At 43.1% G+C, this 25,875-nt stretch overlaps 2 long non-coding RNA genes across 2 annotated transcripts; both read left to right on the top strand.

Moving 5' to 3' along the window:
• Positions 1 to 7,135: 7,135 nt before the first annotated feature.
• On the top strand, positions 7,136 to 7,900 carry LOC140583055 (uncharacterized). The gene is made up of 2 exons (XR_011985848.1): positions 7,136 to 7,223; positions 7,599 to 7,900. It is a non-coding gene; the product is annotated as an uncharacterized lncRNA (long non-coding RNA).
• Positions 7,901 to 14,908: 7,008 nt separating this feature from the next.
• Positions 14,909 to 15,673, top strand: LOC140583038 (uncharacterized). Its single transcript, XR_011985826.1, has 2 exons — positions 14,909 to 14,996; positions 15,372 to 15,673. It is a non-coding gene; the product is annotated as an uncharacterized lncRNA (long non-coding RNA).
• The last annotated feature ends 10,202 nt before the right edge of the window (positions 15,674 to 25,875 follow it).

Genomic DNA, 25,875 nt, shown 5'->3' with positions numbered 1-25,875 from the left:
CCATATATGCGTTGCACAGGGCTTTGGATGTAACTGGTCTAGGCTGCTCTCCCACTGACTCTATGCTGGACAGATTAGCACCTGGCCTGTCAAAAATACACTGATTACATGTATCTCTCCGCTACCGTGAGGCATGAGCCCCAAAGGACTCATGCTGAGGCATGTTACAGTGGGTAAATGGACCCAGCATTTCTTGGGAAGCCGCATGTCAGCCCATGACCCGGTGCCCTCTCACAGAAGCACACACTGTAAAAAATGTCCGTGAAATTAACTGAGAAATTCTGTAAAATAGCGACATAAAAAAACTGTAAAAGGAAAAACAATAGAGCAGCGTATATTTGACATTAAGATTTTGTAAAATACTTAACAAAAAACAACTGTTAATTTTACAGTAAAAATATGTTCTTTAAAGAAAAAATTTTGGTAGAGTTAACAAATTACTGTAGTTTAGACGCAAACAAACTGTAATATAAAAACCAGTACAATACAGTTAAAATTACACCATAACGGTGTGAAAATAATATTTTTTTTAATCAGGTCCATTTTTTCAGGTTTATACTGAAAGAAACCGTGTTACATTTTACAAATTAATATTCTGTGCTTTACAGATGAGAAACAGTAAAACTTTAAATGATATATCAACACTTGCTTTTTGCTACGTGCGTTACGAACCAACAGGAAATAGTCCACACAACTCAGGATTTCTGGTTTGTCAGACAGCTTTTGACGGTACATTTGGGGCTACCGTCAGAACTTCGCCTCATGGCAACACCTCTGCTCCGTTGATAAGAAGGTATTTTTCCACTGAGGTGATAAAAAATACTGCAGCACCGGCGGGGCTCATGTCCCAGCATGCCCCGCGCGCATCTGTAAATAGCCCTTGTATTGTTGTTGTTATTGCTAATGGTTATATTTCCTTATTGTCGCGTGTGTTTACCTGTGTCTTATGTGTACCCTGTCCGATCCTCGTGTGTAATTAGCGTCCGTAAATCTCCCACCGTGTATGCGTCTTACAGTTGAGCGTCTGACAACCTCGTGTTTCCTGTATATAAGTGGTTCGGTGCTCTTTGGGTGCCTGGTGTAGTTCTTTTCTGGACTATTAATAAAGAGCGTGTTACCTCGGTAAGAGAGTGTTGGCAGCTGGGGTTACCAGAACAATTCCGTAAAATATACAGCAAAACAATAATTGCTTTTACCGAATAGCATGTATTTTCTACGGGAAAAAACTGGCAGCTGTGGTTACCAGAATAATTCCGTAAAATATACAACAAAACAGTAATTGCTTTTACTGAATAACATGTATTTTCTACGGAAAAAAACTGGCAGCTGCTCGGGTAACACTGCCATCAGTGACTCACACAGCCGTGCTCTGTTGCTTTGGAAGGCTTCTCTTCTTCAACACAGTAACTCACAATAGCAGAGCCCGCAATGACAGCCCTCCACAGGAACACACAGCGCTGTGTGCATGTCCCTGGTGGGTGTGCACATCAGTCTCACTGATTATACCCGGTGACTGAGCATGGTTGATCGATCTCTGATGAGATGATGAGTGTTCACTGCTCCAGTACCTTTCCTCTCATACCGACCTCCCCAGAACGTATGGTTCTGATGTGTTTTGGGTCACCGATGCCCTCAGCTTGGTGCTGATAGATGAAGGTTTGGGTCCGTTAGGTAGCTAGTGCCATGGCGCACACCTGTGGCTGAGCGCGCCGGTTCTTGTAGGCCTGGCAGTGGGCCCATCCAGATCGGGCTCCCGGCTGTTCCAGCTGGTTAGGAGGACATGGAAACCCTGGGCCCACTGGCCCTCAGGAGCCTGTCAGAGCGCATGTTAAATTAGCCATTTGTTTTCGCTCACAGGGAGGTCTGCACACAACACTGATGTGGAACGAGGCCTGGCCTGCCTGTGGTACAGCAAGGACCGACTCCATCCATACTAGCTGTAACAGGTCTCTTACCGTCACACACGCGGCCGGCGGGCAGGACAGTGTTACCCTCCCCAACCTAGGGGTGTCAGGGAGAGGTGTGTGTATTTTCTTAGACCCTGCCGGTGGCTCTGTATCTGTGGTTGAGAACAAAGAGGCACAAAACTTTAGCTGGCGCTTAGTTTGGCTGCAAGATTTAATCTCATCTCAATTTCAATTTTCTCACATAATGACATAACATCACATAACATACCATTACATTTATCCCAGAGCCAACAATAGATCCATTCTTAAAATTATCCTAACAGTACTTTACCTCATATATTCAATAGCCATATAAACATACACAAATACAGTAAAATAAACCAGAACGGTCAGTTAAATAACCCTTTAATGGGTCTGGCGCTAATTATGAAACCATCCCTCATGGCTTTAGCGTGTTACTGCTATTCACTCGCAACAGGTCTGTTAGCTTAGCTTTACCGTATATGGCTACACATCGATCCATCCCATTACGGCAAAACCGCTTAATTATGCACTTTACACGTTCTTTACACAGCTTCACAACAGTATCCTATCTCACTCAAAAATATCTGCATCTCTCTGGGAGGAATTTTAACCCACCTGTGGTTGAGAACAAAGAGGCACAAAACTTTAGCTGGCGCTTAGTTTGGCTGCACGATTTAATCTGCAGCGCTGGCCTCTATGGTGTTTTAGGGTTCCTCCCTGGCGGTAAACGCCATCTAGTGACCTGTTACGGTACTGTCCCTGACATTGTGTTTACAGTAGTACTTAGTAAATTCTAGGAAAATAGAAAAAAAATAAAAAATATATTGTGATGTCTGATTTTAACTTAATACATTCACGAACTGTACTACTCTGAACATTAAACTTATTATTTATTAATTTATGTAACCTTTTACAGTTGCTACTCTTCCCAAAAGTGATGTGGGTAGATTAGGTCAGGCAGATTATTCATTCATCAAATTTAAAGCTCTTAATTTCTAATCAATTGGCCCAAGTACATCCTGATTGCACTGTACTATTTTCTTGTATGCAGTTTTTATGTGAAATAACTCTTTAAATGTGAAATAAAGTGACACTTTTCTAGTAACATCCAGGTATAATTGTTTTTTTTTTTTTTTTGACAATGTATAAAGTTTAAGACCTTGTCGTTGCCCCAAGTATTACAGTAGTTTAAGTGCGACCCACAGGTCACTTACTCAAGCGGTTAACATCAACATCTGAGATGAGGGGTAACAGACTTCGGAAGGGCCTGACAGTCCTATCTGATGCATGGCACACTGACCTGTAATACAGCGCAAATACACCAAAGCACGTGACGAACTGAAACACACTGAAATTATTTGAGCCCGTCTGCTCAAATAATCACGCTTTTATTTTACAGTTTGCAAGGGAATTAGCAGAATAACCTTAGCAAAATCAGAGGTCAAAGCAATGACAGACAATATAAAATGTACACAGGCAAATAAAGCTGACAACCTACAGTATTTGTGGAGCATAAAAACATGATGAATAATGGGACCGTTTAAGGAAAAAAAACCTCAACTATTTTACCAGTGCGACCCACAGGTTACTTACTGAAGCGGTTAACATCAACATCTGAGATGACGGGTAACAGACTTCAGAAGGGCTAATTATGATATATATAATTGATATACAATTAGTATTAAGCTTGTCCTAACTTAAATTAAATTATAAAGTTATTAAACTTATATTACACTATATATTTTAGACATATTATATATATGATGTTATTTATCAAAGGCATTGAGAACTACACAAAGACAGACAGAAATTAAATGTATATGAGCAAGCAACATAAGGGATCTGTTGTTTGGGTAAATTATATTATAGTATACTATATATATGTGGTGTGGTGGCGAATTCGTGCAGAAATTTCAGGCAGAAATTTCAGGGTAAATACGGCGAAATCGAAATTGGATCATACTGGCAATATTGTGTAGCGGATATAAAGATCCGTAGTTTTTATTTTAAAGTTTTCCTGCTAGTCTCTGGGCTCGGTGGATCATGCGGTCATGCCTTAGCCTATCCAATGAGTAGCGTTGCTGGGCGAGTCTCTGGTAGTGAGGGGAGCGGTAAAAAAAAAGGTCGGTTGGGCGAAGTGGAAGCAGAGTCACGTGAAGTTTTTTTTTTACAAGAAATCGCGGCTAGTATAGTTGGAGCCCGGCTTCGTTTTGGCACGACGAAAGTCTGTTGTTTTTTTTCTTTGTGTTGGAGTTGGGGATTATTGGGGCTGCGCCATCCCAAGCGGAGAGCGTGGCGGGCAGCCTGGTGTGCATACGCCGGACGCGATCTCGGTCTGCAGCGGAAGACAGAGACGCGGAGGGGCTGTTTGAGTGGTGTCGACGACAGCGAGTATGACGAGTGGCATCTTCGGGAGTCTAAGTCGTGTCCTGGCATCCGGTGGAACGGAAGGAGCTGGGGAATATCGTGGAGGAGGGCACCCGGATTAGCGGTGCTGAAGTGGAGGCAGCGCACGCCGGTTTTGAGATCCAGGGCCCCGGAGCTGTGTTACACGGGCGCATACTCGGGCGATTTCGACCTCGGATGCAGCGCGAGTGAGTGACCCTGCCATACAGAGGCCTCCCCCTACAACTCATCTCGACCCATTCCGTCGTTGACTGGTAAACCTGCTCCTTTTCTTCACTCTCCTCAATCGGGTGAAGGTCTCGGCAAAGTTGCAGATCTGGACAATTGTATGCATAAGTGTGTGTTGGATGTAATTAAGCGCAGTCGAAGTGTTTGTTTAATGTCATTTACGCGCTGTATTTTGAATAGGTGAATGACGATTGGTATTGTGCTATGCTTTGCTGTGTAACCCTGAGAAGTTTTCTTTCTTTTTTTCCGTTTTGAGTTAAATCTGTCTTTTTCTGTTACTGATGACAACGGGACAAATTGGTGAATTGCTAAAAAAGGGGATGTTTGAATTATTCAATTTCCTCTGCGTCATCGGGGCCTAATTCAGCTCTGTGGCCTGAAGTATTTTCTTTCATGCCGTCCGTTTTATAGCTTGCTGTTTAAGGTTGGAGGACGGCGGAAAGAAAAGCGACCTTTCCGTTTACAATAAATCACTCGTTTGTGTTCATTTTGTGTTTAGGGTGGTTTATGCGTTCAAACATTGTGTAACTACCCGGGGGTAGGGGCGTCGCACCCGACGTGCTAGGTTTTGGGAGTGCAGGGTTGTCGGCAGATTATATCGGTACCCGGCCGAAAACGTATATACTTCAGGGTGCCACCGTGTCCATTTTTGTCCCCTGAACCTGCCTTCCAACACCCTCCCGCAGCAGGACGGGTAAAACATATTTGCACACGCCTCAATGGATAAAGGGGATGACTTCATTTCTTGCTTTAGAAAAGATTGCCTACTTTTTGAAGAACAGACTTCGTGTGTTCTGGTCCATCTGGAAGGTGTTCTGTGACTACTTGCAGAGTCTGAATGGTGACTCTTTTGTGGAACTGGTGGACATTGAGAGTATATAGACAAGTATCCTATAGTTACATAGTTTACAATAGGTATGTCACTATCACCAGTTCTGCGCCATAGGGGCTTTGGCAGGCAGCCTCGTTTTCAATTTGGTCGCTATTCCCCAGAGCACCAGGGTATCCCAATAGTTTTTGCCTTTTTGTTGTGTTATTTTTGCGTCTATTAGGGTAACCCGTTCTGATAACGTAAAACACACCTTCATCTGGGGATTTCCATTCAAAACACGGTAATCTGACTTTCTGATAACTTCGAAATTTCCTTCCGATCTTACCGAAAATTTCACTCGTTAAAACCTTCGTTGGGACAATAAAGGTAAGCAGAATTATTCTTCAAACTATGATAATTATATTTCTTAGTTAGTTTATTGTATTTAGGCGTATTTTGAGCAAAATGTATCGATCAGCAGTTCACTTTTTTGGATCCACCGCGAGAGCCGGCCATGTTTTGTGGTGAACAGTGCAGCAAGAGCCGAAAATAGCATGATTTTCAGCATGGAATTTACAGCTTTAAAATGATGTGAAGGCTTTTAAATGAGGTTATATGTGTTTATGAATATATATTCTTGTAATAAAATGGAGTAGATACCCATCGCTTGCTTTTGTAATACAGATGATTGATAATTTTGAATGGGTTGGAAAGGCTAGAAATAGTTGCATATTGTCTTTTCAGTTACCTTTAACATGAACAGAAAACGTAATCCTCCACAACCAGCACGGGCTGGCATAGCAAGGCAGCATCTCAAAGACTTCTTTTCTTCAACTCCCAGAGATCAGACAGTTCTTTACAGGCACATACTGCATATTTACCTGTACCTTTTGATACTTTACTATGGACAATGCTTTTCAAATCTATTATTATTGAATGGATTATAATGATAAAACAAAGTACTTTTTAATTTGATGATGTGGACTCTTTGAAAAGACATTCTTTGTATTATTCACTACATACATTCTCCGGTGAGTATTAATTGACAGACAAATAAATTAAATAATTATTTGTTTTATTTTCAGTGTATCTGAGACTGTTAGGCAAGGAATAAGCTTTCTAATGATACCTAGTTTATTAAAATCTGATAAGCAATAACAGAGTTATGCTCATTTTTCTGAACACCATAAACAGGTCACAAAGTCAAGTATGGTTCTCCATTGTTTTATCTGTTACTAAGTGGACATTTCACTTTGCCTTAATTGGCGTTACAAAATATCCTATAACTTTCTTGCCATTCATCACAGAAAGACGTTCTTGGTATCATTGGAAAGGTCGTATCAAGCCCTTTCTTCTGTTAAAAATCCAACAACTTTGAATTTTTTTGTGACATACCTACATAGTTTATTTTATATCGGGTTATAATAGAAAATTCGAACGTTGTATTAATCTTTATGACAAAGTTTAAAAATAAAAATTGTTTGGAAAAAAAAGTTTCACTTATATGTGGCAAGTGTAATGTTGTTACACTAGATTATTGAAATTGCTATTAACCAATTGCACTAAATGTACAGAATTTTTATTTTGAAATTTGTATTAGGAGACACTGCGTGAGTGTAGGTCATGTGATTGAGTATATGTTATGCATCATTTTCATTTCTTTATATAGGTCAATTTATATTTCTGAATTATTATTTTTTTGTTTTCCCTTTTTGTGAATTAGTTAATTTATCTAAGATGTTCAGGAACCGCTGTCACGTAGACTATGTAGTGTGTAACCGCGAGGGTAGAGCTGATGTCATTTCCGGGCGCGCTCTCTCTTACGCGGGATGTCATAGCGATAGGAGGTATGTTTTATCAGCTCCTCGGAAAAAGTGGTTAAATATTGTTCATTACTGATTGTTTATAGAGTTTCTGTGTGAAACGTGGTTGTTTGTTAACTCTGTTCGGGGATTAGTAATCCAAGTTATGAATGTTGTAAAGAGTACGTTTATTCCAGGTATGATTGTGATTAATGGTCGCCATTACACATGCGGTATGCTTCTGCGTTTTCAGTATTTCATGATTCTTTGGTAAAAGAGTTTAAAAGTTTCATCTGTGATAGAAGTTATACAATTATAACTTATGAAGTTATATTTGTTTATTTTTAATGATCCAGGAGAGATTTGAAGGTATTTCCTGTGAAACGAATATACACTGAAAAAGTATGTAATGATTGACAGGCACAACTAGAGCAGAGATTCCTCCTTTCACTGTCTCATGGTGGCTGTTATGTTTCAATGCAGGTATGTAAATGGATCATTATAGCATTGTTTTATTTTGCTGTATTTGCTTTTCTCTCCATTATATTTTCATTATTATTGTTGTTCAAAGAATTGTCAATGCTTGTTAGCTCTCTTACGCGGGATGTCATAGCGATAGGAGGCACAACTAGAGCAGAGATTCCTCCTTTCACTGTCTCATGGTGGCTGTTATGTTTCAATGCAGACTCGAAGAAATCAAAAACTAAAGCACATGACAACTACATCCTTGTGTGGAGTCTCTTTTATTATCAACGCACACAACGCACGAGAGGATCCACTACAAAATGGTGCCGTGACCCTTCGTTTGGTTTGCTGGTTGCTGACCGCTGGGGATGCTGCGAGAGTGACCGTCTTTGCTGGGGCTGTGCTGATGTCATCGTTGACCTACGTTATGGGAGCGGTTTGTCAGTGACTGGTTTGGACTTCTTTATCTCTTGGAGGGTCAATTCCTTCAGCATTATAGACATTTGGCAGTAAGGTTGACCACTTAATTTTGAAGGCACAATTTTTTTGTGTGGGTATTAAGCAAATTTTGGGGATTTGTTATGACAGATGACAAGGAGGGAAGGTTGGCTTTCGACCACAGCCGAATGTTGGCTGGTAGAGGACGGGGTGCACTGCTAACCACACCTGACAGAGGCTTTCAGTTTGAGGGTCCTGAGTATGCAAGCACTGGGAGGGGTGGTATGCTCAGATCATCAGTTGGTACTAGACCTGACATGTGCTGTAGTCCAATAACAAACCCAGGGTATGCCAAACATGACTCAGGTCTTCCAAGTGACATGAGTGACCTTGTCAGACAAATTGGATCTGAAATTGGCGAAGCTATCAGGGACAGTCTGTTACAGACTAGAAATTCAGGTCTGTCACCTGGTGGTTGTTTTGGAGGGAGCCCCATTATTTCTGACACTAAGATGTCGAATGCGACTGTTATCGATGCTTCCAAGTTAAATTTGGTGCTGAAGTCTGAGATAGCTGCACCGCCTTATTATCGTGGGGACGGTGCAGACAAATGCTCCATGATGGAGTGGGAAGAGCTGATGCGAGTGTACCTTAACAGAAAAGAAGTGGTAGACTCTGAAAGGGTTGAAGAAGTGTTGAACAGACTAATGGGGAGGGCTAGGGACATCATCAAGGTCTGGTTGAGCAACAGAATGGTTACTCCGACTGTTGATGCTGTTTTCACGGTATTGAGGCACCATTTCAGTGATTCCAGTAGCTCAGGAATGCCTTTGGCCGATTTCTACTCTGTGAAACCTTACTCCAATGAAAGTCCCTTAGATTATTGGATAAGGTTGAACAAAGCAGCTGAGGTGGCGGAGCAGGGCCTTAGGGTGGAGGGCAGAACCTTAGAAAATCGAAGTAGAGAACTGGCTGTAATGTTTATTCGGCATTGCCCTGATAAGGGACTGTCCCTAGTGTTCAAAAGTAAACCTACACAGTCATGGACAGCTTCTGAGGTCCAAGAGAGATTGGACGAGATGCTAAGGGAACAGAAAGTAGCCAAGCGAATTGCGTGTCACCAAATGGCCAAGGTTCTTGAGCCTATTGATGATTCACCACCCCTGTCTTCTCATAGGTCTGAGACAGCCACACCAGCAGTAGATAATGGTGCACTAGACAAAGTCTTGACCATGTTGGAAAAGGCTCTTGTTTGCAATACACAGTCAGTGCGTGGTGGCTGGCTCAAGAATGCTAACTGGCGGAGCCGTGAATGTAGAGTTTGTACCAGCAAAGATCACAGTACTACAGCCCATTGCAGGATGTACAATCTCTGCTTTAAGTGTTTTTCTTCTGGGCATATGAGCTTCAATTGTGAGAAAACTGTGTCCAGGGAGAGCACTGGCAGACGAGGAGATGACGCACCTCAGGGAAACTAGAGAGCCTCCATTGGGGGGAGGGCAATGTGGGGCAATATGAAAGGTCCTCCTTGGATACTGATGTTGAGTCTGTTTATTCATTTTATTGTGGAAGTGTAAGCAAAGACAAAACTGTGATTTTTCAAAATACTATTCAGTTAGTGCCGAATGACAGTCTGTTTTATACAAGTGTTTTGGTACAGGACAAGGTCTGTCTGAAGGGAATGCTGGACAGTGGCTCCATGGCGACTACTTTGAGTGCCGACGTTGTACCTCAACTGAGAGAAGTTGGAGTCCTGGATCAGGAGTTAATTCCTCCGTCAGACATTGTCCTGGTTGGGTGTGGTGGGAAGCAGACTAGTCCTGTAGGTATGTGTGATCTGAAACTTGAGGTGTATGGGTCCTGTTTTAGTGTCCCGGTTCTTATTGTTAGTGGACAGGTGGACCAGCTTATTGTTGGTACCAATGTGCTGAAACCCCTAATCAGAGAGATGAAATCGAATGAGGGATTCTGGAGAGTTCTAGATAAACCAGACCAATCAAATCAGAGTGAAGATTGTCAGTTTCTACGTATGCTTGCCAGCATTGAAAGGTGGAGGGGTAGTGCTATTCCTGACAAGGTTGGTACTTTAAAGTCAAAATCTGCTGTCGTTTTGCAGCCGATGAGTGAGCACCTTGTCTGGGGTCGGCTGCCACCAGGACTGAAACTCTCAGTGGGCAGCACGGTTGTGATTGAGCCTAGTACTTCTCGCTGTGTCCATCGTAATGTCCTTGTTGGAAGAGTGATTTCGCCTTTATGGGGCGATGGCTGGCTCCCGGTGAAAATGATAAACCCCACAAACTCTGAAATTGTGCTGCGCAGGAACGCGAAGCTGGCTGATGTCTATCCATGCGTTGCTTTGGAAGATTTTGATCAGGTGCCAGAGCAGGAATTTTTCCAGAATGTGGCCAGGACTAGTACAAGTTCTTGTGGTAGTTTATCAGCGAAGAGCTCAGTGTCTGATGTTGGGCACTCTAGTGACTTTCGATTGAATAAGCTTGGTCTCACAGACTTAAATGTGAATGACTGTGAGGTGTCGCCTTTTTGGAGGAGCAGGCTTGTTGACCTGATAAAGAAATACGAGTGTGTTTTCTCTAGGCACTCGTTGGATTGTGGTGAGGCTAAGGGGTTCTGTCATCGCATTCGTTTGACGGATGACAAGCCCTTTCGTTTACCTTACCGCAGACTCTCACCGGCACATTATCTAAAGCTGAAGCAGACTTTAGATGAAATGGAGCAGAAAGAGATCATCAGAAAATCATCCAGCGAGTTCGCGTCACCGTTGGTATTAGTTTGGAAAAAGAATGGGGACTTGCGGCTGTGCACTGACTTTCGGTGGTTGAATGCCCGAACAGTGAGGGACGCGCACCCCCTCCCTCACCAGGCAGATGTACTGGCAGCACTGGGGGGAAATGCTTTGTTTAGCACCATGGATTTAACGTCTGGGTACTATAACATCCCTTTACATGAGGAGGATAAAAAATTTACCGCCTTCAGCTCTCCCCTTGGTCTGCATGAGTACAACCGCTTACCACAGGGGCTTTGCAACAGTCCCGCGACGTTCATGAGAATGATGCTGACTATTTTCGGGGATCAAAATTTCATGAGCTTACTCTGCTACCTGGATGACCTGTTGGTCTTTGGTAAGGATGAGGAAGAAAGTTTGCAGAGACTTGAAATGGTGTTTCGGCGTCTCAAGGATCATAATTTGAAGCTGTCGCCCTCCAAGTGTAGATTTTTACAGAAATCAGTTAAATTTTTAGGGCACATCGTTTCGCAGCAGGGGGTGGCTAGTGATCCAACGAAAGTAGAGGCTATTACGAATGTATTAGAAGAGGATTTAATGGAGGCTGATGGTGTCACCCCTTCGGTGGGCAAAATAAGGTCCTTTTTGGGGATGGTTATATACTATCAGCACTTCATTGAGAATTGTTCGATGATTGCTAGGCCTCTTTTTCAGTTGACGACTGGCCAAAAGAAACCTCGGAAGGCGAAGGGTATGGGAAAAAGAACCGGAGCTGTCCGGAAAATCACCTCTGATGACTGGACAGCTGAATGTAGAGGGGCATTTGAGGATTTGAAGGCGGCGCTGGTAAAACAAGTTTTACTTGCTCATCCTGACTTCTCGAGACCGTTCATTCTGTCTGTTGATGCTTCGATGAAGGGTCTTGGCGCAGTGCTCTCCCAAGTTCAGGAGGGGCATGCTGTCGCGAGACCAATCGTTTTTGCTTCAAAATCCCTTAACCATGCTCAGTCCAAGTATCCCGCTCATAGGCTCGAATTTCTGGCAATGAAATGGGCCATTTGCGATAAATTCAGTCATTGGCTTCACGGGCACAGGTTTACGGTTTGGACGGATAACAACCCGCTCAAGTATATTTTAACCAAGCCGAGGCTTGATGCCTGTGAACAGAGATGGGTTGCGAAGTTAGCTCCTTTTGAGTTTGACATACAGTACATACCTGGACAGAAGAACGTGGTAGCTGATGCCTTAAGCCGGGAGCCTTTTGCAGCCTCCAGGATTTTGCACAGACTGTCCAGAACACCATATGACATCTTGAGGCATGAAGCGGAGATGCTCGAGATTGGGCAGGTGCAGGGTATGTTTCATTTATCCTGTGACCGTACAAAAGGGGAGGATGTTGAGACAATGTCTGGGTCGCAGGGGTGTCATGAAGTGACTAATTTGGTCCAGAGTTTTGCTGGTGGGAAAGTGTCTTGTGAGGAGATGTCAGCTGTGCTCCGTTCTCATCGTCACTGGGAGGAAGCTGCTGCAGCTAGAGCAGTCGCATATGTCCAGCATTTGGGAGGTTTGGAGGATGACACGCAGTATCCTTTCAATAAGCTTACTCATGCTGAGTTGCTCGACAAGCAGTGTAAGGATCCAGTCATAAGTAGGGTGAGGTTCTTTGTGGAACGAGGTAGACGGCCTTCTAGACGAGAAAAGGGTCATGAGTCGAAGGAAACTGTACGAACACTCAGGCAATGGGGTAAATTCACAATCAATTTAGGCGTGCTTTACCGGGTATCTAAGAATCCAATAACCAAGAAAAAGGTTTTCCAGTACGTTGTGCCAGCAGCCTTGCGAGGTTTGGTCCTGAAAGGGGTGCATGATGACGCAGGTCATCAGGGCCAACACCGCACTCTTTGGCTTGCAAGACAGCGATTTTATTGGTCTTCTATGGAGAAAGACACAAAGCTGCACGTGTCGCATTGCAAGAGATGTGTGTTGAGTAAGACTCCTGAGCCGGAGGCCAGGGCACCACTTGTGTCGATAGCTACAACAGCACCGCTAGAGTTAGTTTGTATCGATTTCTGGATGGCTGAGGATGTCAATAACAAGTCAGTTGATGTGTTGGTGATAACCGACCATTTCACAAAACTTGCATGTGCGTACGTTTGTCCGAATCAAACTGCAAAGTCTGTTGCTCGTGTTCTGTGGAACAATTTCTTCTGTGTATATGGTTTCCCGGCACGTATTCATTCTGATAAGGGTGCGAACTTTGAAAGTTCTCTAATTGCAGAAATGTTAAAATTGTCAGGTGTTGCCAAATCTCGTACCACACCATATCATCCTATGGGTAACGGTCAGACCGAAAGGTTTAATCGTACGCTCGGTGATATGCTAAGGTCTTTGCCTCCGAGGTCTAAGATTAACTGGCCTCGTATGCTGAACACACTGACTTTTTCATACAATTGCACTAGGCATGAGACTACTGGCTACCCTCCTTTCTTCTTGATGTTTGGTCGTACCCCGAGATTGCCAGTGGATGTTTTGTTTGAGAGTGTAATTTTGGATGGGGGAACTGTTGATGTGAGTAAATATGTCCAGTCCCTGGGGGAGGATTTAAGGGAGGCTATGTCACTCGCACAACGACATGCACGCCAACAACAGAGCAAACAGGCTGAACATTATAATCGCAAGTGCAAGGGTCATTTGTTGGAGTTGGGTGATAGGGTCCTCCTGGCAAACAAGGGGGAGAAAGGAAAAAGGAAATTAGCTGACCGTTGGGAAAGCGCAGTGTATATTGTAGTGAGTAAGAACTGTTCCTTGAATACGTACAAGATTCGCCACCCTGGTTCAGGTCGTGTCAGGACTGTCCATCGGAATCTGTTGATGCCTGTGAACTTCTTACCATTGCCTGCTTGGGATGATTCAGTGGATTCAGAGAGTGATCTATGTTCGAACTGTGCTACGTCACATACTGACTGTCCGACAGGTAATTCTGCAGACAGAACTTCTCAATGGATTGCTGATTTGAATGAGGTTGCGGGCATGGGTGCGGGTGAAATGGAGGGTGTGACGGACAGTGTTGAACATGGGATTTGTGATTACGAAGTGATGCGACACACTAGCCATGATGGGGGGATGGAGTGTCAGGCCGATTCTGACGATATGTCTCATGGTTCAATGTCTGTGTGCCATGCACCATACGAGGAGGTGCCACCTGTACTAGATGTTCAGAACGAAGATTCTGTGTCTCAAATTGTGATGGCTGTTGCTGATCATAATTGCACTGTTTCGGAAGAGCGACCTGTGAGTTCGTCTCAACATGAAGATTTTTGTCATGTTGTAGCAGAATCTCATGAACAGCAAAGAATGCACACAAGGTTTGGTAGAATTATTAAACCCGTCAGCAGATTGATACAGATAATGTCGACTCAAGGGGTCTGTCCTGTGATAGAAGTGTGACTGTTTTTTTTCTTTTTTTTTTTTTTTCTTACTTTTCCATCGGGTATCGGTTTTGTGTTGCTCTGTGTATTTTGGTGCTTAAGTGTACACCTGTCAACTTTTCCTGGGGGAAAGGAGGATTTTTTTTTATGATCTTTGATATATGGGTTTGCTTGTAAAAGCAAGCTCACTTAGTGGCTGTTAGTGTATGTCATACTTGAGGCTGTGTATATGGCATGGCTTTTCAAATGGTAGGTTGGGGATTAGCTGCCCTTGATTTATCTGAATCTGTAACAAGATAGCTTTAAAGCTGTATGACCTAGGATGGTTTATGTGGAATGACAACGCTGATGAGTCGAGATGTTGGTCTGTCCGATAATCTAGTGTAAAACAGTGGGGGTGGATGTGGCAAGTGTAATGTTGTTACACTAGATTATTGAAATTGCTATTAACCAATTGCACTAAATGTACAGAATTTTTATTTTGAAATTTGTATTAGGAGACACTGCGTGAGTGTAGGTCATGTGATTGAGTATATGTTATGCATCATTTTCATTTCTTTATATAGGTCAATTTATATTTCTGAATTATTATTTTTTTGTTTTCCCTTTTTGTGAATTAGTTAATTTATCTAAGATGTTCAGGAACCGCTGTCACGTAGACTATGTAGTGTGTAACCGCGAGGGTAGAGCTGATGTCATTTCCGGGCGCGCTCTCTCTTACGCGGGATGTCATAGCGATAGGAGGTATGTTTTATCAGCTCCTCGGAAAAAGTGGTTAAATATTGTTCATTACTGATTGTTTATAGAGTTTCTGTGTGAAACGTGGTTGTTTGTTAACTCTGTTCGGGGATTAGTAATCCAAGTTATGAATGTTGTAAAGAGTACGTTTATTCCAGGTATGATTGTGATTAATGGTCGCCATTACACATGCGGTATGCTTCTGCGTTTTCAGTATTTCATGATTCTTTGGTAAAAGAGTTTAAAAGTTTCATCTGTGATAGAAGTTATACAATTATAACTTATGAAGTTATATTTGTTTATTTTTAATGATCCAGGAGAGATTTGAAGGTATTTCCTGTGAAACGAATATACACTGAAAAAGTATGTAATGATTGACAGGCACAACTAGAGCAGAGATTCCTCCTTTCACTGTCTCATGGTGGCTGTTATGTTTCAATGCAGGTATGTAAATGGATCATTATAGCATTGTTTTATTTTGCTGTATTTGCTTTTCTCTCCATTATATTTTCATTATTATTGTTGTTCAAAGAATTGTCAATGCTTGTTAGCTCTCTTACGCGGGATGTCATAGCGATAGGAGGCACAACTAGAGCAGAGATTCCTCCTTTCACTGTCTCATGGTGGCTGTTATGTTTCAATGCAGACTCGAAGAAATCAAAAACTAAAGCACATGACAACTACATCCTTGTGTGGAGTCTCTTTTATTATCAACGCACACAACGCACGAGAGGATCCACTACATATAGTAATGTTTTTTCAGAGCATAACGTTAGACCTTCTTATGCATTAACATTAGCCTAATAGTAATAAACCACACAGGCTAAATGGCGTATTAATTTCAGAAAGGCACAATTTATTCATGATAAAATGAGAATGAAAACATAGAGAGTTAATCTCCTTGGAAAATAACCATGATCGATTTTACCTCACCAAATAAGCCTGGTTTAAATAGAGAACTTAGCTTATCTTGCTAGTTAAAGTGACGAACGTTGACTATACCGGCCTCAGAAGGACAATGGTACGTAATTCAACTTATAAAGACGTCAGCTTGCATTAGTAGATGAGACACTTAAACGAATAAATGAAGGTTGTAAAATAACGCATTTTCAACAGGCTAGACTTCTGCTGACTACTTACTTTGACCAATGCACAACAAACAGTACCACGATAGACGAATACAACGAACATGTCACTCAATGAGAATGAATGACGCAACCGACTGGCTGCTTCTGGCGCCGAGGTGATTTAAATGGTACGGTCCACATTAGGGGTGTCTGAAATTGTTTTACATTGAGGTGAGGTTAGCTTTTTCTTTTTTTTTTTTTTTTTACAACAAAAGAAAAACGTTAAGACCCCCCCAAACTGCTATTTCTGTGTCTTTGGGGGGGGGGGGGGGGTCTGGGTCTTGATCGTTGGGGAACTGTACCCCCCGTAATTCGAACCATGCGTGACAGGATAACCAATCAGAAGCATCGAATAGTTTCAAACGTTCAGCTGTGGAGGGAAATGGCAAAAGAGGATGTTTTACATAAGAAAAACATGTAAAGCAATAAAAACACTTATTAAAGATATTAGCAAGGTTTAGCATACAATCTTATGATGTAACTAAAATTGTAATCATGAATATTTCCATAAGTAACTGTAATTTAATTACACTTTTTTCTTTAATAACTGTAACGGATTACAATTACATTTTTTTTGCATTTAAATTACAAAGCTCCGTCAAGATTACTCACGTTAATTCTTACAAACTCTGTAAACAAACTCTGCGGACCGCTACAGTCTGGTTCAAATGTTCATTCAGTCCGAACACACTTCAGAACTAAAACAGTCTCTAACATTCAGATAAAACGTCAAATCTGATATCAGCACCTTGCATTTCGCGGACAGAAGGCTGAATGTATCTGCTTCCAACAACAAGTCATTTCGTTCATAAAACGCATTTGCTGCAGCGATTTTACGAGGATCCGCAGACCATCTGTGACTCCTGGTATTAATCCATTGGAATTTTAACCTTGTATTCTACACGCAGGCTACTCAGTGTGTCTGATGTGAAGTACCGGGGAGCGTGGTATTCAGCGGTGAACCGCCTAGGTAATATAGCCGACAACAATAGGGAATAGGCGGCACGATTTTTCATTGGCTAGGCTCAAAAATATTCAAAATGTAATAAAAAACAGTGACACCAATGAGTACATGCAAACGTGAAAGTATGAGCCCAGAAGCTATTTCTATTAAAATTTAAATGACATTGAAATTACAGTTAAACGTACACTCTAAAAACTGCTGGGTTAAAAACAACCCAATTTGGGTTATTTTGGTAACCCAGCGCTGGGTAAAAAAGGGACTAACCCAACGCTGGGTTATTTTGACCCAACAAGTTGGGTTACACGTTTAACCCAGCATGCTGGGTTGTGATTTTTAACCCAACTATTAGTTAAAAATGACTACACTGCTGGGTTGAATGTAACCCAAAATGGGTCAGAAATTTAATCTAGAAACTTTGGTGATTAAAATTACTAAAATAAAAACAATTCTACAGCAATACATACTTCAGTAATGGAATTTTATTTATGACAAAACATGTAAAAAATGTGTCCATATGAATTTAAGACATTTTTCCCATCTCCACCTCAGCATCAAGACAATTTCTATTAAAATGTATCAAACTGTATCACAGAAACACTGTGACTGAAGTCAGTAACAATGCATCAGACTGAAGTCAGACAAATTAACTTTAGAAAAACACAATTTGAAATATGAAAACTTTTCATAACATTTACATCATGCATAAACATTAATATATCCTGAGATATACAGGAATCATCAGTAAGAATCAATTGCAATGTAATTGCAGAGTAGAGGAAAAATAAAAGTATGTAGAAGTAATAATGAAAAAGCATCTAACTGACTGAAGTCAGAAAGATTAACTTTAAAATACAAATTTGTGCATAAACATTAACATATCCTGATATATATAAATCAACTGAAAAAATATGTAGAAGTAATAATGAAACGGCATCAAACTGACTGAAAAAAACAAACGAAAAAAAAACTTAAGAAAATACAAATTTAAGATTAGGAAAAAATAGGAAAACATTTTATAACTTTCCCATTAACAATTATGTGCAAACATCAATATATCCTGAGATATAAAGTGACTGAAGTCAAATTTACTTCCAAGAAAATATGTATTTAAAATATGAAAACATTTCAAACGTCCATTGCAGCAAGTAATGTACTTTGCTCAAATGCTGTGCCATTTATTATAGCAAAGGGTTGAAAGCAGTGGTTGTCTCCAAGCATGAGAACATAAGAAAATTCAATGGACTCTTCTGAACGAAGGTACTCAGCCATATTGGTCCCAATCTGAAAAAAGGAAAAATAAATAAAAAAGAAATGGTATAGATTCATTAAGAACTCAAAAATGTGTAAAAGTTAAATATCCTTAGAGCTACCTTCAGAACACCTAAAAAACCTTTAGGAGCATTAAAGACCATAACACACCAAGCTATCAGCATTAGTTAAACACTGACCATGGCCTTAGCACTATGCTTAGAAAATGTCCGTCGAACATGCTTAGTTTCAAGCCTCCTTTAGCCTGAGCTGAGCTCAGACATTCCCGCCTGCATCAAACCATTTACAGGATTAAAGAAATTACATGTTCGTAGTAAATTAACATCGTTTGCTGTCGAATGTACAACTAAGTCAAACGAATTGAACGAAATGTACCTTACAAGCAGAGCGGGAAATTTATGTGGATGTGCTGACAAAATCAAATTAGTTAAGTAAACTCCGCTATATCAAAACCGTATCTAACACAGTAAATCATTAATAATAAACAAAGTAGATTTAACATATACAAAAGTAATATTTAAAAATTTTACGTTATCCTTTCCAAGCTCCTTCCGATGACGATGTCACGCGCGCTTTCCCGTCCACTGAGCAAGAGATCGGCCGTCGCTTAGGCGTTAGGTAATCTCAGTTCAACTGACCGAAAGCCTAAAATATATATATTATACAGTAAAGCAAATGTTTTATTTATTATGAACATTGTTAAATACACACTGAATAACTTACGTTTCAGACAGAATTTCACTGGCTTCCCTCTAAAGACGGCGCAAAACTCCGCCAACTCTCGCTGATGTCCCTGGATGTTGACGTGACGTGCGTGCTCTCTTTCACGTCCGCGTTCCCAACCCAGCACTGCTGGGTTATAGATCAAGACCGATTTTCAACCCAAATTGGGTTAAATCAACCCAACTTTGTTACCCAGCAGTCTCAACCCAGCATTTGGGTTGAAAAAACAACCCAGCGTTTTTTAGAGTGTAGTCACACGGGTCTGCAAAATCAAAGCCGGCGCTCCACCTTCTGGTCATTGAAAGGTACTACACAGGCGCGCACCCTCCACGTAAACAAAATGCATTTCTTTCACTCACGAAATACATTTCGTCTACAAAGTGACGTTCTTCCATTCAGTTCCAGTCCGTTTCCAAGGAGATCTTGGAAGAGTAGTTTACGTGCATAAGCAGTTGTGTACGTGCATAAACAGTTGCTTACGTGTGTAAGTTCTAGAACCCAGAGTACAAATTTGATCGTTGTCGGACGATCATCTCTGTTACGACCGGCTCAAAGCCGCAACAAATCAAATGGGGCAGACGCATAAGTAACATTGTGAGTTAAAAGGGTTTTAATGAAATAACAAAAGAAAGTAGAATATAACACAAGCACAACATAAAAGAAAAAGTTATGGCAGGCCATGGCATCCACGACTCAATCCAGGAAACCGCAGCCGGCAGCAGCTCCCGGCAGCCAAAGGTGCAGACCAGCCTCTCACAAGTGCAGCAACACAGAAGACAAAAGAAAAGGGGGAAAAAGTTAAACTGCAGGGTCTTTAAATGATTGCCCAGGTGCACAGGGCCCAGGTGCGCCTGGTCAATCAGATTAGACTCCGCCCACAATCACCTAAAACAATAACAAAACCCATAGACCACAGGCTAAGAAAGCCAGGGTCGTCACACCCCCCTCCATAAAAAAAAACAAAATCCCAAAGGGGAACTTTTGTTTCCTCAAATCACCTACTCACCCAATCACACAGGGGCACGAGACAAGGCATCAGCCATTACATTGTCAGATCCCCTAATGTGGTGGATACGTAAGCAATATGACTGCAGAAAAAGGGACCAACGGACCAACCTTTGATTAGGGCACGTCAGCGAGTTCAAAAATGTCAAGGGATTATGATCCGTGTAGACATCAATGGGGTAACCTGACCCCAAATACACCTGAAAAAAACCCAAAGCCCACACCAAAGCCAAAGCTTCCTTTTCGATGACGGAGTAGTTAAATTGATGCTTGTTAAATTTCCTAGAAAAATAACAAACAGGCTTACTCACCCCATGGTCATCCAACTGAAGCAGCACAGCCCCTGCACCCACCTGACTGGCGTCCACCTGTAGCTGGAACGGTTTGTCAAGCTGAGGAGCTGCCAGCACTGGTGCAGAGCACAATAAAGACTTTACATTATCAAATGCCTGCTGACAATCTAAACCCCAGGTGAATTTCCTACTGCCCTTTAACAAATTGGTCAGGGGGGCTACGACAGACGAAAAATTCCTACAAAAACCACGGTAGTATCCTACCAAACCGAGGAAGCGCATGAGCTCCCTCTTAGTTGACGGTGGTGGATACTGCTGCACAGCCAACACTTTAGCCTGTAAGGGTCTGACCTTACCCTGCCCCACTATCTTTCCCAAATAGGTGACAGTGGCTTTGGCGAACTCACACTTCGCTAAATTGACAGTCAGGTTCGCCGCAAGCAGACGCTCAAAAAACCCACGAACCCGATACAGATGCGACTCCCAAGTGTCACTATAAACCACAACATCGTCCAGATACACAGCACAACCATCCAAGTCACCAACAACCAAATTCATTAGCCGTTGAAACGTGGCCGGAGCATTTCGCAAGCCAAAGGGCATCACTTTATACGAATACAGACCGGAGGGCGTAATAAAAGTAGCAATTTCCCTCGCCCGTTCCGTCAAAGGCACCTGCCAATAACCCTTTAAAAGGTCAAACTTGCTCACAAATTTAGCAGATCCCACAAGGTCAACACAATCGTCCACCCGAGGCAACGGAAAAGCATCAGGCTTAGTCACCGCGTTGACCTTGCGAAAATCCGTACAAAACCGTAGGGTGTCATCGGGCTTCGGTACCAGGACGCAAGGGGACGCCCAGCTAGAGGAGGATGGTTCCGCAATATCATTCCTCAGCATATAGTCAACCTCCGCATCCAAGAACTCCCTCTTAATCAAAGGCACCCGATAAAAACGCTGCTTAATAGGACTTGCATCCCCCACATCGATGTCATGTTCTAATAAGTGCGTTTGAGTCGGCGTGTCACCAAAAATAGCTGGAAACTCATTAATAAGTGCTATGAGCTCCACACGTGCCTGGGGAGATAAGTGAACCAGAGTGCTTTCCAAATTTTTCAAAGCCTCAGAGTTCTTAAATCGCCCCAACATAAACACCTCTTCAGATAACACAGTCTCCTCGGAGACAACAGTATCAAATGTAGGCAACACACTAGCCAAACACACAGCAAGCTTTGACTCACGAGCAAAATAAGGCTTGAGAAGGTTAACATGGCAAAGCTGTGTAGGTTTGCGTCGGAGTGGTGTTCTTATCAAATAGTTCACCTCTGACACTTTCTGTAAGACAGTAAACGGACCAGAAAACTTGGCCTGAAAAGGAGAAGACACCAGTGGCAAAAGGGCCAACACCTGATCACCCGGAGCGAATAGGCGGCGTTCCGCTCCGCGATCATATAGCCGTTTCATTCTAGTCTGTGACCTCTCCAAATTCTCCTTCGCCAAAGTCACAGCATTATACAAACGGTGTTTAAATCCGTTCACATAATCAATAACATTAACAGGTGCGGCAGCCTGCTGCACATCATCCCGCATAACCGCCAGCGGGCCACGGACCTTATGTCCAAACACCAGGTCATTGGGACTGAACCCTGTACTCTCCTGTGTCACCTCCCTAGCCGCCAGTAATAACCAAGGTAAACCCTCCTCCCAGTCTCGACCTAATTGCACACAGTAGGCACGGAGCAAAGACTTCAAAGTTTGATGGAAACGCTCTAATGCCCCCTGGCTCTGTGCATGATATGCTGATGACTGGATATGCTGTACGCGCAGGTGTCCTAAAACCTGGGAAAACAACTTAGACGTAAAATTAGACCCCTGATCACTTTGAATAATACGGGGAATACCAAAGGTTGACACAAACTGAGAAATTGCTTTGACCAGAGATCGAGTGGTTATGGTGCGCAAAGGATACGCGGCAGGATACCGCGTAGCCTGACACATCACAGTCAAGAGGTACTTCGCCCCAGCTTTAGATGGGGGCAAAGGACCTACACAGTCAACAAGCAGATACTCAAAAGGTTCATGAATCGCAGCGATGGGATGCAACGGCGCAGGTTTAACAGCTTGATTTGGTTTACCTACAAGTTGACACGTGTGACAAGATTTAATATATGCAGACACGTCTCTCTTTACACATGGCCAAAAAAAATACCGGAGGACACGATCATACGTTTTCCTCACCCCCATATGTCCAGATCGGTCATGAGAAACTTCCAAAACCAAATCATGATACTTTTTAGGTACTACTACCTGAAAAACAGGAGTCACCGGCTCAATAGAAGGAACCCACTTTCTCCAAAGTACATCGTCCTGGAGAAAGTAGCCAGCCGCCAAACTTCCAGCCTCACCCGGCAGAACAGCACCCTCCAACAAAGACTTCAAAGACGGATCAGCCTGCTGTTCTGCAACAAAATCTGCACGAGAAACAGACAATGGCACATCAGACAATGAAACAGGCTCAGACTGAACCGTTTGATAATCACGCCTAGCCATTCCACGCGTCACGGCGCACCCAGGAAACACCCCCAAAAAATCACGACCTGGCGCCGATGTCTGAACGGGTAAAGAATTGGAAAAAACCACAGGCAGAGAGGCAGCAGTAGCAACCACACGTCCACCGGCTAAATCATTACCCAAAATCATGTCCACACCAGTCACAGGCAAAGCTGGCCGTACTCCAACACACACATCACCGTTCACCAAATCGGTAACCAGATGTATTTTATGTAAAGGCACAGACAACACGGACATGTCTATTCCCCGCACCAGTATGGAATCTCCAGTGGCAGTATCCCTGGAGAAAGGCAGCACACCGGCCCGGACGAAAGAATAAACAGCACCAGTATCACGCAAGATCTTCACCGGCACCTGACTTACCGAACCTGGAAGAGACACAAAACCAGTGGTAACAAAAGGCACATAGGACCTCTCCGAGACCCCCAAATCGCAACCCTGAGCCGGAAGCGAAACAACTACAGCGGGTTTCACGACAGAATGGTTAGACCTAAACTTAAGGACAGGGCAATCAGACTTCCAATGACCACGTTTGTGGCAGAAATTACAACAGAGCCTGATCACCCACATCCCGCCTTTTACCATCTTTCACAGACCTGAAACCTGAATGACAAACGCCAACAGAATCAGAAGCCCCCTCTGGGACGCGAGCCGGGCGTAAACGACCCCACTCAACGCGATGTGTAAGCACGAACTCGTCCGCCAACGCCGCAGCAGCAGAGACAGACTTCACCTGCTGCTCTGAGACATATGTAGCTACCCGCAGGGGAACAGAATTTTTAAACTGCTCCAAGACAATTAAATCAGACAAATCCTCAAAATTAGCTACATCACAGGCCGTACACCAACGAGTAAAGGCATTAACCAAATCCCGTGAGTATTCCAAATATGATTGCTTGTCATCCTTCCTACCATGTCTGAAGCGCTGACGATAAGCCTCCGGAACCAACTCGTACGCTTGCAGCACAGCAGACTTTACTTTGGCATAACTCACGCTGTCAGTTGCCGACAAAGCCGAATATGCCTCTTGCGCCTTACCGGTCAAAACGCATTGCAGCATAACCGTGCGATCGGTATCAGGCCATTCTCTAGAATCCGCAACACGCTCAAAAAGCGAAAAAAACGTATCAGGATCTCTCTCATTGAACTTAGGAATGAGACGCAAACTGCCAACCAGATCAAAAGCACCAGACCTGGAAATAATAGACTCCTCATGTATACCAGCGCCAGAGCTCCACCTACCCTCCTTACCGAGAACCAACTTCTCCCGTTCAAAATCAACTTTCTGTTGCTCCAATTTCAATCGCTCCACCGCCAACTGCCTCTCATTCCTCTGCTTCTCAAGCTCCAGCTGCAACAGTAACAACTCCCTGCGTTGTTCAAACGACAAACCTTCCTCAGAGGAAAGAACCGGCACCACCAAACCAGCTTCCTCCGAAACATTCCCATCCATTCCAACAGGCAGGATCTCCAACTCAACCAAGTTCGCCCTCAAAATAGTTTTAATACTTTGTTTAAAACGTTTATCACCAATTTCAATCCGATAATGAGCTGCCACCTTAAGCAACTGATCTTTAGTAAACAAATCCAACAAATCCTCAGAAGGGGATTCAAAAAACTCATCCACCTGAGCCATAACACACAACCCACACAGACCACAACACCCCTGGAGACAAGAAGAACACGCTGACCGCAAATAGCTGAGGATCAAATTAGAGCGTCACTCCCCCTAACTAAACTCACCCCTAGTCTTCATGTGGCGTTCCAGCGGGTACTTACGCACTAGAAACCGATGGCCCGAACAGGCAACTGTAAAACAGCGACCCACTCGCAACCAGGGACATGCCCCCGAGACAAAAATGCTCTAACCAGTCAGCCACAACACTAGCAAAACAACAAACACGACGCACCCAAAACGGGCCACGCCGCTATACCTGACCAGGGAGTGACCAAAGAGCCAACAAACAACAAAGCGTGTTCACTTCCCCCCACAAACAAACAAACAAACAAAACCCAAACAAACAAAACCCAAACAAACAAAGCCACAATGCGCCCCCCCACGCCAAACAACCAACAACCAGAAAAACGCGAATGGACGAGCCCCCACATTTGTTACGACCGGCTCAAAGCCGCAACAAATCAAATGGGGCAGACGCATAAGTAACATTGTGAGTTAAAAGGGTTTTAATGAAATAACAAAAGAAAGTAGAATATAACACAAGCACAACATAAAAGAAAAAGTTATGGCAGGCCATGGCATCCACGACTCAATCCAGGAAACCGCAGCCGGCAGCAGCTCCCGGCAGCCAAAGGTGCAGACCAGCCTCTCACAAGTGCAGCAACACAGAAGACAAAAGAAAAGGGGGAAAAAGTTAACAAACTGCAGGGTCTTTAAATGATTGCCCAGGTGCACAGGGCCCAGGTGCGCCTGGTCAATCAGATTAGACTCCGCCCACAATCACCTAAAACAATAACAAAACCCATAGACCACAGGCTAAGAAAGCCAGGGTCGTCACATCTCAGTTTGACATTTTCTGCAACACGCATTAACTGCAAACTTCTTTTAGTCACCAAAATGTGCAAGGTTAAGAGAGTAGTCTACCGTGTGGAGGTCTTTTATGAGCAGGGGGGCGTTACACGGTGTATCGAGTTCACCATCACAAAGGGCAGAAAAAGGTGCTTTGTCAAATATGACGCACCAAATGCCATCGTGAAAGCAGGGTCTGAGTGGAAGTTTGCTGGGCAGTACTTTGTGAGAAGTATTGTCCAGAATTTTCTCTCATTGGACCACACTCTGCATCAGTGCCTGGAAGCATGCAGCCCTCCTGCTCACGATGATTTCTGCAGCCCAGCTGCAGAGACCGAGACAGGTAGGCCTACTGCATCACCTGTAGATCACACACCTTTCCACTGAGTGACTAGCCTGTGCCCAT

This window comes from Paramormyrops kingsleyae, chromosome 25, assembly GCF_048594095.1.
Source record: "Paramormyrops kingsleyae isolate MSU_618 chromosome 25, PKINGS_0.4, whole genome shotgun sequence".
In the NCBI taxonomy this organism is placed as follows: Eukaryota; Metazoa; Chordata; class Actinopteri; order Osteoglossiformes; family Mormyridae; genus Paramormyrops; species Paramormyrops kingsleyae.
The sequence above is the reverse complement of the archived record's forward strand: the minus strand, read 5'-3'. Positions and strand labels throughout refer to the sequence as shown.